Consider the following 16,625-nt stretch of genomic DNA (forward strand, 5'->3'; position numbering starts at 1 on the left):
ATTAGCTCCCCCTTGCCGTAAACTTCTTCCGACACCCAGCCGTCGCCTCTCGGCGGAAGGAACTTGCGGGCGAAGATAATAACGTTAATGCCACAATGTGCAAGAGGCGAGATACGAATTAATACGCCGCGCGAGTACCGCGCGGCTGCAATTTTATCGGTAACGTTTCGTCTTCTCGCGGAAGTGACCGCGATGCCGATTCCCTCGCGCGTGCATCGTGCAGTTTACATTGCGAACGGCGGGAGTCACGGTGCACTCAGTTAAATTGAATGAATGGAAATCTCGTTGATTGAAACAGAGCAACGTTGAGTTTTACCGAGGGATCGAGCGAGGGCCGCGCGCTACTCTTCGTGCAAACTCCTTTTTGCTTCTCGCGTCACTTCATTACGGCTATCAGAATGTATTTCTATCTGTATTAGAATGCACCGCCGAATGAGTTTATAGCGCTAAATTAATTCATTGCCATTAGTTAAAGAACTAATTAGATTTACGTGTAAACTTAATTTTCTTAAAGTGAACATTATTGTGAACGTTTCTTTAATTAATACATTTTATTTTTGTATGTTACAGATTATCGCAGATGTACGACTCCGCTGTTCAGCATCAACCGGTGAGTCAAAATTATTTTTTCACATTTTTAATGTTACCGGGCATGATACATTGCACGTAAAATAATAATATAAATAACATTTTAAAATAAAGTAATTAATATAAGTAATAAAAAGCGAAATAATAAGAAAGAAAGCAGCGACAACTAAAAATTACATTAATTTAACACTGTGAGTTCAACAGTGCATGGATTCAATTCAGAATGCTAATCTTAGATAGTTATTTCTGATTGTAGGTTACATGCGAGCTAATTATTGTAGATTAATAATATTATTGATTACATATTATTGGATATTATATATTATTGATTATAGATAATGGATTTGCTAATTATTTTGGATTGCTAATTAATGGCAACGGAATGCGATGAAATCCGGCTGTAATTAGTATCCAAACTCAGGTTCATATAATACATTTTTTTCCATACTCCCGAACTTGTCAGCGATTGTGCTATTTCCCGCGGTTTAATAACGTTAATCGAAATAGTTTATACCCGACTATTTCTTTGATAAAATCTCATTTAATCCAGCGCTATACTTAATTATGACTGCGATCATATAACTAGCGATCATTCACACAGCTTGTCGACGGTAATTGACTCTCTGTTTGCGGGAGAGAAAGAAAGAGAGTACAAATTGTATATGAAGAGAGGTATAATAACAACAATGTTGCAACACGACGCACAATTAGCGAACAGAATCGTGCAATATATCTGTTTAATATTTGCAACATACGCATCAAGCTCACTCGCGGTTTCTGCACATTAGTTGCCGCCTTTAATTTATATACATTGTTTTGCCGGGCGCGTATTTTACATGTGCGCTATCGAAACTCGACATCCGAATACATAAAAATTACCCCCCCCCTCCCCGCGCGCGCAGAATTTTTCTCGATAATGTCGCATAAATCACATGCATAAACCTGAGGTCATGCGGCCCGGCGTGTAAACCGATGCGTTATCGCGGCTCTCGAAGGAAAACGATAAATCAGGACGAGTGGGTGGAAGGACCGTACGTAATTTCGTTGGATGTCCAGGCGGGTAGAGGAGACAGGGGATGGGAGGGCGGTGGACGGAGCAAACGCGCGGCGTATCGGTCCATCGTCCCATCCGCTATCCCGTGGTCCTAAAGGTTAATACGCGTCCCTCCCCTTTCCAGACTAGTAGGAATTTCATGGGACTCGAGAATCGAGCGTGCGTCGCGCGCCATCGGGCACGAAGTATCGAGACGCCCGTGGATACGGGGAACGGGAACGTATTAGAAGAGATGAACGTTCGAGGCCCGGAAGAGTCGCGGTCCGTCTAACGGCGGCGTATAGGTCGTGGCCGGTACGCGATCGTCCGGATATAAATCAAAATTGGCAGGTCTGGAATTGCGACGGTTCGCGGAAAAGAAAGGCCGACGATGTGCCGGCAGGGTAGGGGAGTGAGGAAGGTCGCGAGGGCGAGACGGGGAAGGTGGAAAAGATGGTGGAGAACGTCGTCGTGGTATGCGAGAGCAAGGAAGTACGGTAGGCAGTAAATCTCGAGAGGATCGTCGAACGGCTCGGAGAAAAGAGTGTCGGAAAGGTGGCGGTGGGAACGGTGACGGAGGGGATCGAGGGAAGCGAGCGAAGGTGTAGCCACCGGAACGACAACGAGATGGGGTAGAAATGCCACGATAAGTGCGGCACGTTGCGGCTAAACCGAGAAATCGACGTCGAGGGGGTGGTTTCTAAATGAAGGATCCGAAACGGGAAGTAATGACGGTGGCGGGTGTCGGTGGTTTAAATCGTGCCGCATCTGAGGAAGATTTAGCGCCGTCGCTCGTCCTACATGTTTAATACCGGGGTATGTTTTATGCTCCCCTCGATGACGCGAACGCGACGCGTTTCCTAATCCGAGCGCAGATTGTCGAGATAGTGGAAAAACGCAACTTTCACAGACGCGGCGCAGTAAAGGCACCCCCCTGAGGGTCGGTGGTGAATTTACGACGGGGATGGAAAGCTCCCACCTCACATTGTTCCTCTATATATCCAACCGTTATTATTATTTTATTACGGAGCTACGCCCCCGTTACAGGGCGACGACGCGGCCCTATTACACGAAGCATTATGTAATTGGTTTTAAACTTCGCGTACGCTGCCGTTAATCGCCTCTCTGCATCCGTTGCATCGCTCGGTAAGCTTTTTCCGCGAGTAATAAACGCCGCGATAGAAATATATCGCTTCGCCGTACATTTGTATTCGAACCGCCGATTGCCTCGATAATTTCACGCCTTGTATTTGCACTCGTTTCGCTTTCTATTTTAAGCATACCGAAATACGTCAACGAAACACGATACGTTTAAATAAGCGACTAATTTGTGTAACAACGATTTTGACAATAGCTCGCGCTGTTTGCACGCGGGGTAGAGTGAGGGTAAACATTTCTCTCGAGTTACCGATTCCCGAAGAGAATCGCTTCGTTCGCGACAATTTACCGAAAAGCTCATGGAGGCCGCCCGTACCTACTTCCCGACAAGGAAGAAGCGTTTCGCATCGCCGGCGTCGTCGTCGCGCCGCGGCGCTTATGCGAAATTATTCGCGATGGAACGCGCGAACGAGGAAACGGAGTGCAATCGGACGCACAAAGAAAACCCATTAAGATTGCGGGGCGAGCTTTCTATTAAGCTCTCGACAGGAGGTGGGCATTGAAATAAATCGAGCGTTAGAGCGTGCTGAGAATTTTAACCGGCAACGAGGGGGGAGGGAAGATTCCATCCCCCGTCGAAATCGCTTAATTTTTTTCCGCAACACAGGAAATGGCCGTTCTAACAACTGTTTCCTGGGCGGCGGCGGGCAACGTCGTCGCCAAGGACGACGAATCGCGTAATTTCCCGGCGCGATTTGGCTCTCAGCATCCGGAGGCCGTTCTTTACCGTTGATATCGTCGACCCGCCGAGCATCTGATCCCGGGGACACGCGAAGTCAGAACTTAAATCTGGCAGGCAAATGAACGACGAGCATAAATCCCGTACGTAGCGCACGTGCCGGAAATGCCGCGAATATATTTCGCGTCGGGACCCGCCGTCGTCCGTCCGCGGCGAATAAGAGCCGGCTCATTCATAATTAACGCGGATAAATCCGAAATGAAATCAGCCGCTGCGACACCTAAGGCAGCGGGCAATTTGTCCGGAATGCAATCCCGAACCGTTTAGAAAGTTTAATATTTATTTCGCGCGTGGCGCACACATATACGTTGCGCGATAATCAGAATGAACGGAAATCAACGTACCGAGGAAGCAGATTGTCCGATTAAAATGTTTGTCTACTTTGTAAGATATATCTCGAGAAGAATAATGTTTTAATGATTACGCGTAGCGCGCAAGTAAGTAGATTTTGTGACATGAAAAACGAGTAAATGTAAATTAAAGATCATTAAGCAGAGCTTGCGATGCAAATGTGCATTCGCGTTTGAGTGTGGACATGCATTTGCATTCGGATTAAATCTTCATTGCATTCGGCAGTGGCAGAAATATTCATACATTAAGTGGTACGTACTTGCGCTATCTTTTTAAGTCGGTGCAGTAAAATAAATAATTCCAGCGAAACGCTGAATGACTCGAATATATGAAACGTTAAATAGAATTAATCGTAACGGAACATAAAATTGCATCCTGCGATAAGAAAAAGGTACAAAAGAAACCGACGTATTCCAGTGTTTTACATGTAGCTCATTATAATGCACGATTCCAAAGCTACGCATTCTAAATAGAGGAAATTGCGTGGATTACGATTGTTTTTCTCTTACCAACTGTAATCTCGTCGAAAATGCTGAGATAAAATTTTACAATAAACTGCAAAGCAATTTTCCAAAGTTCTTCCACAGAACTTTTTCTTATACCGGTTAATCGCAATAAATTTTAGCTATACATTTATAAAACAACGCATCTTTTTAAATCTATCGATCTCCCTATTTCTCGCGCACTGTCTAATATGTCGAAGCGCGAACTATTCCGATAACCGAGCGATGTAATCCGACGGAACGTCGCAAAGTCCGAAACTTAAAAAATACAGCTTATACGGCGGCTCTCTTATTTACGTGATAGCTCGCGAGCGAAAGGTTGAGGTATACAAAGGGAGGTCGCAGTGATACATTCACCAACTTTTGATGAAATGCACCTTAACTCTTCGCCTTTAATGAACATCCCGGGCAAGTGTGCTTTAATTACGCCGGCCGATCTTCGCAGGCCTTAAAGTTTTAATGACAGCGAAGGGGAAAAAGAAAGAAAAAAAAATAAAAGTTTCCCTCCGAAGATTACAGACCATTGCCTTGAAAGTTTTTCGAAAGCGTGACACGCGGAACTTGGCTTACTTCTTATGACGATTAAAAATTCCGACATGGTAAAAGTGGTGGCTAAACAACGGGTAATAGGGCGCGAAGCAAGCTTTACAGGCTCATCGATATAAGCCGATTAAAACTTTGTTAAAACAATGATATCTTCCGCGGGACGCGCTGCGCGGTGAAGATATCCAGCAAGTTTCAACTCGATCATAAATTTAGCGCGTCACTCGTTCGCATCCGTTTCGTCGTCGTCGTCGTCCTTTTTCGTGTTTAATTAATGTGCGGCCTGTCCCGCGATTTCCGTTACTATAATCAATTAACGATAAGTGCTATCACAATTCTCGGCCGTCTTTTCTACTTAGCGAAAAATAATTCCAAATAAATTATCGGAAAATGAACTTTTCATTTAGTTCTCACCGGGGCGTAGGTACGATCGAAGCTCATTTGTCGCAAGAAAGATAACGCGCCGATAGCGCGCAATCGAGATGCATATTTGCCAGCGAAATAACGCGCAACTTTACTTGCCGAGAACAACTTGGCCAAGAAGTACGTACACGATCAAGCTAATTGACGTTAATCAATTATATCGGCGTAATTTATACACTCTTTCGGAGCTTCGCGGGCAAATCACCGTATAATACAACGGGCATGCTTTCAGAATAATAGAATTTGGTATGCAACGTAGAAGGGTAAATTTAATTTTTCCACGTTTTACCGTCGCTGCTCTATGCTGATTCGACGAATGCGAAACACACGGTACTTTTTTTTTTTTTCTTTTTATCACAGGGCACAGAGCTCGGGCTCGTATATTGACCTTTGTTTCAACGACACGTATGCATCGATGATGCATTCGGCGACATCTGCGTCATTCGGGGGATAATTTCAATTCTTGGAAAGCAATATCGTCCGATCCGTATGCATCCGCTATGTAAAGCAGATATATATATATAAAAAAAAGATATCCATTCAATATCCCGCTGCGAACTCAAAACAAGCAAACTGCACGCGTACGTGATGCAGTTACCCTAAAAGTAACGATAGCAAACAACATGACTGTCCGTGCGCGAAAAGAGTCGTAGCTTTCGTATTTTTCCGTCACGGAGCGTATAGCGCCGCCAAATATCCAGTTCGTCGAAATAAATAATTGTGCATTTAAATTACGTAGAAATTAAATCACGCTCGGCCCGGAGCTTTATTCGACGCGGGAGAATGGCTCGAAAGATTAACGCCTCATTAAAGATTTCGAAACAAATTATCGGAGTTGGCGTTCAATTATGCCACGAAGAAAGTAGCGTGCGAAGAGGTGCAGCGAAAGTAAAGCGTTGGCGGTAAGTGGAGATGTTCGCGAGCCGCTCCATTTAGAAAATTAAACATCGGACGGCAACCGAACCGGCGAGGGAAGCCTCCTCGATGCTCCCGCGATTGTACACTCCGCGCGCGTGATAACGCGAAATAATCGACGGTGTTGTTCGCTTGAATAATGCTACGGCACAAATCGCACGTTTACAAACGTTCAAAGGACTTCCCCAGTGGCGCGCCCCCGTCGTGATTACGCCTCTAAATAGCGGGTGAAAACTGGAGAAAAGCAACGTCGCGTTATTCAAGGCGAACCGGCACGCCGCTCTGAAATTGCTCATGCGATACCGTAAATTAATTTTATTCTCATAATTAAAACCTTTCGCGGCGGAAGCGCGACGGCGGTGTGTGCATCCATCAGCAGAATTGCAAATTTAATCCCACCCGCGTATATTCATTTTTTATTTTTTTTTTTTTTTTTACGGACGTTTGCAGTTCTGTGCGAAAAAAAAGAAAATCACGGGCTTTCCCTCGGGAAAACACACTCAAGGAACACGCAATTATGTATATATATACATCTCTCTCTCTCTCTCTCTCTCTCTCTTGAACTGCTTATACAACAATCGTCAAATTCTACCGCGATGTAATTATCCGCCTGCTGCGTCCCATTTTATTTCTCTGTTCGATAATAATACGTGAGAAAATTACCTGATTGTCCTAACGGTAAGCGCGCCGTGTAATGATCCGCGCGGTTCGCTCAGCGTCTGTCGGATACAATTTTGAAACAAAACATATTATTAACGTAACGTATACGTACGATGGGTACGCTTAGAGAGACTCTACCTCCGCGAGTTTTCAGCTATTTACACCGGTCTTGCTCACGCCCGCCGAGCCCTTAGCCGGCAAAACTTCGGTAGTTGAGACACGTTAATGCTTGACAAGTAGATCCGCGTAATATCCAGGGAGCGTCGCGCCGCCCGTAACCGCCCCAGGGCGTACTCCGCCACCTGGAAATGCGGCTGCGGCGTGTACGCGAGCGAGGCCGCGGAAGCGCACCGATGGCGCCGGCAACACCAAAGCGTTGCAGTAATTCATTGAAATTACCTGTTTCGGGAGCACTCTGTTCCGCGCGGCGCAACAACAATAGTAAGGAATGCATAATGGAGGGAAGCGACGCCCCGCGGCGGCAAGGGTTGCCACCGCCACCCCACGGGGAGTGAATTTTAACGCATGGGGAGCCGCAAAGGGAGAAGACGTCGGCGCGGACGGGGGACCCTCGGATTCCGCGGGAAAATTCCGCGAGGCAGCGCGCTGTCTTATCGCCGGGCGCGCGTGACGAGGTCGAAACGTGACGGGAATCACCGTCGACCGAGATAACGAGGGCTTTTACGTCGCGCCGGTGATACCCACTGCCGCCTTATGAATCTCGCGTTAATTACGACGGATTTTACCCGCTCGCGAGCGCGGGATATGCGAGCCCGCCGCAATTTTGTCCGCCTGTCCCGCTTTCAACGGGTATATTCATTGCACCGGCAAAATGCCACGAGTTTCGCATATTGCGCGAGGATGTTCAAGAAAAGCGTACCTTTTTGACTCGAGGAACGATTTTCTTCTCTCCCGAAGACAACGGCGCGTGTACCACGTAAATCTTACCGTCAAATAGACAACGCGTGGCATTTCATGTAGCCCGCCTGTGCGTTCCATATCTCATATCTTTCCGGTTTGTTCCTTGCCGCGTCTGTTCGCGCGCGATAAAACTGAACTGCCTATCACGGAGAAACGAAGATTTGTGCCGTTTCTCAGCGAGAAGATAAGCCGCGGACAAGCCACTTCGGTCTCCCGAGTAGCATTACACGCGAGCTGCGTCGCCGAGTGCATTGTTATTTTCCGCTATACATATACCTGCGGCGTCTCCGAACGATCGTAGCGACAGCCCGATAGTATCACGCGCGCTTTATTGGAGGAGGGCGCGAGTTAACTTTCACCGAAGGGAAGAATATCTCAAACGTATATATTGTCGTTGTCGCGAGGCTCGCGGTTCATCGAACACGGTTTATCGTATCCGCGTCGTAACTGTTCGCGTCGAGCGAGAAATTTCAGCAAACCCCGATGCGCGGGCACGCGAGAGAATCGACACGAAGCCTCAGAGCTCTCGCGATCTGCCTTCGGGAGGCGAAGACGGAAAGCTAGGGATACAAGGACGGCTGCGACTCTGCGGCGGAAAAAGGGAAGGGGGGTGAGAAGGCGAGAAATTCCTCCAACTTTCAGCGGAGGTCACCATCGGCAGCTATCTTTCGGGAAAGCCAATTCGGGGAAACTTGCCCGATTCGCCACCAAGCGACATGCCTCGAGAAATCCCACGTGTTTTCTCTCAACGCCCGCGCTCGCTTTTATCCTCCCTCGGACAATCTTTCTCCCCCGTCGCTCTTTACTCCTTCTCTACCTCCCCTTTTACCGCCGGCGCTCTCTCGTTTCACCTGCAACCCGTTCCCTCGCGTCCCTTTACCACGTCGCGGGCGACGTGGCTTTTCCAGACCTCTTCAGACTTTATGGATCTTCAAGGCGGAGATACCGCCGGATTGTCAAAGTTTCAGGCGACTGGGTATTCGGCGGAATCGCACCGGCGTCTTCCGCCTTTCGATCGTTTGATCTCTCGGCGGGATGCAGATCACCGCTGAGAAACGGGACATTACCTAGACAAACAAGACTGACACCTTAATAAACTAAGTCGCGCCGGGGAAGCTCGTAATGTCAATTTTATTCTAACAAACGCCGAAATATTCGATGAGATAATAATAGCTTCGGAAACTGACGGCGCACCGTCGAAATCTAATAGAAAACTTGTAGTTGTACTCTAAACTCCGTAGAATGGCAGACCAAAAGATAGTTTATCCCGGAGCTATTTCGAAACTACTTCCAAACTTGATTCGCGAATCACTGATCCTCCGAAATACCCTTGTTCGTTCAGCATTTATTCCACGTTCTAATATTTAAATAATAAAATGTCCGAATGGCTGAAGGTGCTCTGAAAATAGAATTGCGAACTTCCACTAACAGGAACACAAATTTACGAAATATAAAAGTAATCGCTAGTTAGGAAAATTATAAATAAGTAGATGGATTAGTAGAAACGAGCAGATGCGTTTAGTTCAGAATTAAATATACAAAAAAATCTTTTCTCGAGCAAGTAAAAATTCAGTGACAAACATGATCCACAAATTGTTTCTTTTTTTCTGCTTACTGCTGTTTGAACAAAACTTAAATTGAATCTTGTGGAGGAGAAGAAAAAAGAAAAAAACAAACAAAAAAAAAAAAAATAGAAATATCTTCAATATATTTTTTAAAAGTCCATTCCTGCCGCAGTTAAAAACCATTCGCTACGGATACACTGTGTTTCCGGTCAGCGGCTTGATCACAACGGATGGGCCATCTCGCCGCCCTTCCGCGACGTGCACTCTGAAAACGAACGCGCGAAAGTACGTTTACATAACTTTACGCGTACGATTTTCGTTGCGGTAGGTAAACCGCATTTCGCAACGAGAGAAGCTATATACGGATTGCGCCACGCGGTCGGAGGTAACGAATAAAACTTATGCGGGATAAAAACGAGCGGTAATGAGCCCTCGTTGCGACGCGACGTCGCGCTGAGAGAGAAATCAATTATGGAGACATGCCAAAAGTCAGTAGCGCACGTTTCCCGAAACGCGACCGGAGGCGGGGACGATCTTTCGTCTAGCGCCGGGTACTCCGAAACTCGATCTCGAACGTGTAAACTTTCGCCGCCACTTCTCCGCCTCGGTCCCGCGAGTTCGCGAGAAATCATTATCGATACTTCGAAAGTACCGTTCTCGTAATTCGCACTTCAGGTTTACTCTCGCACGGCGTTACGCAGGACGCGACTTTTCTGCAACACGATGCCGCGGAATGCTGGTCATTTTTCGGAGATTACTATTAATTTTAATAACTGGCCCTCGAGCCGGCAGTAGAACTTTTAAGGCTCTTGCCGAACGTCTCCGTGGTGTGCGTGAAAAGTTGCGCCGATGTGCTACGAAACTGCTTAAGGACTCGTTATTTTCAATGAGGTTCTTTCTCGTTTTCCGGTGCAGGTGTTGTAGTTGTCGAGTCGGCGGCGGTGACAACATCTGCATCGATGCAGCGGCAACTTGGGAGCGCCGGTGCCGGCGCCGGAGCCAATAGCCAAAGGATTTTCAGAAATGGTTACCGGGTTTATTGCCGTCGAGTTTTACGAAACTTTCCGCGAAGTGCGGAGAGGAACGCGCGAAGGAGATGTATTAACTTAGTCTCGAGAGAACGGACAAACGCGAAGATTGTACTCGCTTTTAATTAACAGAATCCTTCTTTATTGCACTACGTCGCCGGAAGCGCTCCATCTTTCTGTTCTCTGGCCGTATAATAATACAGAATAAAATCGCGGACATCACCTGAGAAATTGTTGGCCGACGGTCAACGGATTAGACGATGGGGTTAAATATAAAATCGGACGTGGAAATAAAATGTTAATTAATTACTTCTTAACTATTAAATGTATTCGTGTAAAAGGTAATTCGAGATATTTTTGCGCGCAGTAATATTTCACGCATATGTTTCGCGTTACAAAACGCGGGGATAAAGGTTTACTGCAAATAAGAGATTGGAAAATGTTTTGATGAAATTTAATTTAAATTTTATTTCGAATTAAATTTGCGTTTTTTAAATCTAAAGTTCGCCTGAAAATGTGCTATTGAAATTAATACCGCGGCAAGAAATGATATACGAGATAACGCGTTAAATAATAAATTTATAATTAATATTAAATACATTAAAGTGGAGTAAGATAAATGGAAATACGCGCAAAGAAAATACGCCGCGGTTGAAACTCGAAACCGATTGTGTGTCCCTCGTAGAACTGCATATACCGCACGTCATTCTCCGTACAATCGAGGGATATCAGGTACTTTCAGGTATGATAAATCGCGCGTGTACTCTCTTCAAATTGGCCGTGAATATTTAAAGAGCAAAAAAAAAAAAAAGCAGGACAGGTGCACGTCACGATGAAAGCGTAGAACGTCACGCGAGATCCCACTGTTACTTTTACAAGATTCGTCGTCGCAGATAGCACCCGGTTAATATTAGTTTTAGGCCATCGACATCTGGCGAGGTGGATGTCCAATGAACATTGGCAAGTATCTAAGGGAACTACATAAATCCACGGGGTTATAATGGCTTTTCGATAAAGCCCGGTAAAGGTTGCTCCAAGTTCCATAAATCATGATATTCCACGTGATACAATGTTCTCTCTATCGCCCTTTCTCGCTTTTTCTCTGTCTCTCTCTCTCTCTATCCTACTCGTGGTAAAAAGTAAACAGCACACTCGGCATGCGCTAACCCCCGGGTTCTCTCTTTTTGACCGTAGGCGTGATAACTTACACGAACATTGCGTTTTGAATATAAAACGCTTTACTACGCCCCGGTAATGAAGTGCAGCCCTTATTAGACCGTTCTTCTCTCTGTCCCCTCCCTCCCGTGTTGCACAATGAGATTTCGTTTTTGCGGCGTGACAAGCACTCGCATACGCGCGCGCGGCAAGGCGCGCACGTGATCGCGATTGCGTCCTATTTATACTCGTCTATTGTTTCCGCTTATCTACCGCGGGCGAGATTTTTGCGCGAGATGATTTATCGCTTTCGGAGCTCCGTAAAAACGGCAGCGGATCGGGCGAACGCCGCGAATGAATGTATCGGCATAATCTCGAAAGGGGAGGGGAGGGGGAGGTTTCAAGGCGAAAGGCACTACGTACTCCCTCGGCTTCTCATTAACAACCCTTATTTCATTAGGCACCCTCTTCTTGCTCGGTATCTATCCGGCTCCTCCTTGCCACCATACCACCGCCTGCTTCTTCTTTTACACTTCCTTAACTCCATCTGTTCCCCCTCGCCTTTTCCACCTAAGCCGCCCTGGATTTTCACGGAGGCGAGGAACGCCTGATTTATTTCCTGTCGGCGGCCGAGTAATTTCACTCGTTTGTCTCGCTAATTATTTGCCGCTGCGACTGCGTAAATAAGATCGACTGTCATTGTTCGCGAAGATGAACGAACCCGTCGCGAAAAAAATCTTCCGAATAAAAGTGAAAAAAAAAAAAAAGAAATTTCGTCGTCTCGTCTTTTCATCGAAATTCGCCGTTGTTAAGTCGCAACACTATGATTTAACTTGCAGCTTCTGGCAGATATTACTGCAATGGATAATAAAATACGTCTCGCTTATCGCAAATAAAATATATCTTACTTTCTCATTTATAATTTTATTTTATGTCGGGTATAAATTTTGTTTTTTTTTTCCTGACATAAATGCATATAAAATAAAACTTTAAGAGATTGTTTTACTACATTGCTACATGTCGCGAGAAAGAACGCGCGCGCTTGCAAACCTAAACTTCGGAAAACTCGCGTTTCGCGCGAGGAAGCGCGCGATATGAGAGGACCGTCGATTTCGCACTCGGCGTTTCCGCATGGCTTCGTAATGTATGCAGTGAACGCACGTGTCTGGCGGAAATTTTTCGTACGTCAGGGCGAGCGCGCGGGTTCATCGATAAATGTTTCGCACGTCGGAAACGGGAATATTACGCCGAGACAGTGGTTTTCCCGGGGATCCCTTCTATTCGCTTCAATTCTCCGGCGATGTCGCGAGATCTTCACCGCAAAAGTACTTCACTATCCCAGATATCGTTCTTATTTACATCATTTAGAATACGACTTAAAATACCTGTCCGCTTACGGCTCAACGTTATTCTCCATCTGCGTATCTTTCGTCTCGAGACTAATCGTTTTGAGGCTCTCTTTTGTACGGTGTATCAAAAAGATTCGGATGCCGATAGGTGCGGTGAAAAAAAAAAAAAATTTACATTGCGAATAGAACCTTGTATACATTACGCTCGTACGTAGGCATTTCCGTGTTTTTCTCTGCCGTTCTCAGCGAGTGATTAATCGAATGGCGACGGCCCGTTTCGTGAACTCGGAAGTTATCCCCAAAATGGGCGAGATGCAAACTTACTTACGAATCAAAGGTTCTTGCCTCGTAGCGTGTCGTGTAAAGCGAGAGCAACTAATGCTGAAAAAGCCTCTTTCGGTCGACGCTGCGAAGGGTCGATAAATCCCAGACCCCCGAACTGAACTAATGTATCGGAAAGTTACGCTAACCGTATTATATCTCACGTAATTTATTTTCGCTGAAAGTAGTACCTTTCAGCGGTCCCGATAGATATGTATACGAACGTTGCCTCGAGTCCATTTCAGATATGTCCATTTCAAGTCGCGCACGTGCTCGTTCCAGAAACGGCTTTGGACTCCGCGGCACAGATATCTCAATTATCCTTTTAATTCCTCATTCTCTCCTTTCATCTAGTTATCTTGCTTAACGAAGGCGCCCGGCGCCCTTCCTTCGCCGTGAAACAAAGGGACCCGCCGTCCTTTCTAATTGAGCCCGCTGCCGTTTCGCAGTATGAAATTGGTCGCCGGGGAATCGGCGCGGCTATATCGAAATGACAGGAGAGGAGGACGGAAATCGGTATTGAACAAAAACGAACGTCGGCACGTAGCCCGAACGGAATTTACACAAGCTGCTTAATTAGCCGCTTAATTGACGAAAGGATCCCGCGACTAAGTTACGCGACCTGAATCATTGATCCAATTATATCGCAGTTCACGTCACGCTTTGGCTTTCTTACCGATGCTGCGTCGCGCACATTTTGTCAAAGCAAGACTTAAATCTCTCCGGCGAGATTTCGCAAATTAAATATTCGAAATCGTAGCTACTGAAATTATTAAGATACGTACGCCGCCATCGCGTGACACAATAATTATCCCCGCGCCAACGGCGGCAAGTGTAACGTTACGATATCAATTACCGTCTATTATTTCGGTTCGGCTATATACTCGGTAATAAGCATCGATCATATTCGTACGCTGGCAAAATATACGGCTCGTCATATAATCTATCATTTAGCTCAGCCAAGGGTAGGTGCGTTCCTTTTGTTGCGGCCGCTGACCACACACGATCGCGCCGCCGAAAGTTGTGTGTTTCAATTATCGCACCTGAGAGGGAGGCAAGCGATAAATCGCCCGAGATCGCACTGTGCCACCAGCGCGATAACTTCATTAAATCGACGTTTATCGTTCCCACCCGGTATATATTTATCAAAGCGCGCCCGCGCGCAATATACTATTTATTAATTTATTAATGACTTTAACGATGGGCTACCGCACACCGGCGAGAGCTGGCGCCGCCGCGCCGCTCCGATTTTCCATTCGCGGTAATAAACGTATTAAAACACCGCGGATGGAAGTCGTAAACATGAATCGTGCGAGATTATAACGAAGGCGGAGGTTGCAATAAAATATTAAAAAAAAAAAGAATTAAAAAAGATGCGGAAAAAGCAATTTAACGACTCTTATATGAATTTATTTTCTACGTGTACGTTTTGCTTAAAACCCGCGGAAGAGATTTGGAGGAAGGGCTTTCTGATAATCTCGTATTCATCTTGAAGAGAACGCTCGCTCTTCATGCCCCGCGCGAATTCAGAAACGCGTTCTTCTCGGTCTCGTCTAATAATAAAAAGACAGAGATTATTGGAATCGCGCGCGGGGAAAGAATTTTGCGCGGCGTATTTCTTCGATTTTATAAATTCCATTTCTAATTGAATCCGCGTATTAATGCAGACAAATCGCCGAACGTGTCTGGTATATCTACATATTTAATTTTCTTCGATGACTGCGGAAGCATGTTTTTTACATACTTGCCGGCGCGTACCGCGCATTTCCCCATTTCGGTGCAGTTAAAACGCGAAAGCGCGCAGAGAAACAGCAAAAGTACGATGATACCCCTCGCAATCGTTACGACTACGAAACCTCGCGAGCACGCTTATGTTTTCTCTCGATATGCACGAGACTACACTCGGGCTATTTGCATGCATAGCGGTATGCATAAATCCGCCGCAAGTCGCATTTAACGATACAGATGCATCGCGAATAAGTGCCCGGAAGCTTGAAGTAAATTTCGCCGCCGCTACTTGAGGGTCTTTCTTACAGTACACGATGTGCAATTAGCTGGTAGACAACCTTTTTTCCATTTTTTTTTCAAAATTATACCAGTTTAATTAAATGTCAACGTTGTAACATCATTCCGTAATTAATATTGTCCCGTAGTAAGTAGTTTTCGGAGACTTTGATCAGATAGACTGATATAAATCAACTTCGACGAGAAAACTGTTATAATACACGAGATTCACATTTCTTCGATATTGAACGCTTATATGGCGAGATTTTTAATCAAGCTATCAAATATTGATCGATCGAGTCGCACGTATGTTGGAAACTGAACTCCAACCAGCTTACGTCTGTTATCAGACGGTATATTTAACAATCAATACCTTTTATATTCCGCTCGCTCGCGAAAGAAACGGCTAATTATACATATACGTATATTGCAAAGTTAATTTAATTGTCATCAATTATTTGTGTTATAAAATTACTGCTAAATTGTGACTTCCTGATTTTATTTCCACCTACTCAAGGTAAGCGACAATATAAATTGGAAATAACGTATCTAGATTTACTATCAAATGCGCAGCGAACGCTCAAGTGTCGGTATTTTTTACAATGAACATGAGAACGGATCGTAAAATTTAAACATGTTTAAAGCGATCAACATGCGTGCATCGGGCATGCGTGTAACATGCAATTACAATTTGCAACAGATGATAGATTGGATAGTGATGTTTACCTACGAATGTAGATATATATATATATATATATATATATATATATATATATATATATAGATAAGTATCACATTCTGTATTAAAAAGACATTCGTGTGTGTAGCATGATAGAAGTATGTTTAACACGAAGGAAAAAATATTCCATTACTAACTCGATACAGCTAGAAAGTGATTAGGGGGCCAATAAAAAACAATTTCAGAGTAACAAGAGAAAAAAAAAAAAAAAAAGAAATGATGGGCGCGAGAAATATTTTCTCGGAAGTTATAACGACAAGCGTGTCTACGTATACGCGAGTCACTCGAAACTTTGAAATATCGAGTGTCCGCGGCCACTTGACGTCTTCGTAACGGAAGGAACGAGCTACAATTTATGGGCGAACGAGAACAAGCGCGTGGTTGCAGCCAGGAAGTTCTTTCGATAACGATTTCCCGGGGACAGGCAGCCGGTCTTAATCCCTCTCCCCCCCCCTTCCTCGTCAAACGCGCCGATCCGGTGGACCCGACGGTTCCCTCTAAATTAAAGACGTTTGATTTTTGGGTCGGGCGTAGCCTGGAATACGGGAGTTTTACGTTTCTTCTCCTTTGGAAGTAGTTACGCCGCCGATAGCTCAATAAACTCCGTGGTGCTCTCCTCCAGGGAGATCT

The 16,625-nt window shown here is 45.4% G+C and overlaps 1 protein-coding gene and 1 long non-coding RNA gene across 6 annotated transcripts in view; one reads left to right on the forward strand and one right to left on the reverse strand.

Moving 5' to 3' along the window:
- Nucleotides 1–16,625, reverse strand: part of LOC139103462 (synaptogenesis protein syg-1) — a 256,134-nt gene that overhangs the window by 97,900 nt on the left and 141,609 nt on the right. The window lies entirely within an intron of this gene.
- LOC139103465 (uncharacterized) overlaps nt 1–16,625 on the forward strand; it is a 62,447-nt gene that overhangs the window by 34,717 nt on the left and 11,105 nt on the right. Inside the window, exon 3 of one of the 2 annotated variants that reach the window (XR_011545896.1) lies at nt 571–610. This is a non-coding gene — a long non-coding RNA (uncharacterized lncRNA). Of the gene's footprint in view, nt 1–570; nt 4,745–16,625 lie in introns of those variants that run through there. The other variant, XR_011545895.1, reaches the window with a different exon arrangement.

Source organism: Cardiocondyla obscurior, linkage group LG06, assembly GCF_019399895.1.
Source record: "Cardiocondyla obscurior isolate alpha-2009 linkage group LG06, Cobs3.1, whole genome shotgun sequence".
Lineage (NCBI taxonomy): Eukaryota > Metazoa > Arthropoda > Insecta > Hymenoptera > Formicidae > Cardiocondyla > Cardiocondyla obscurior.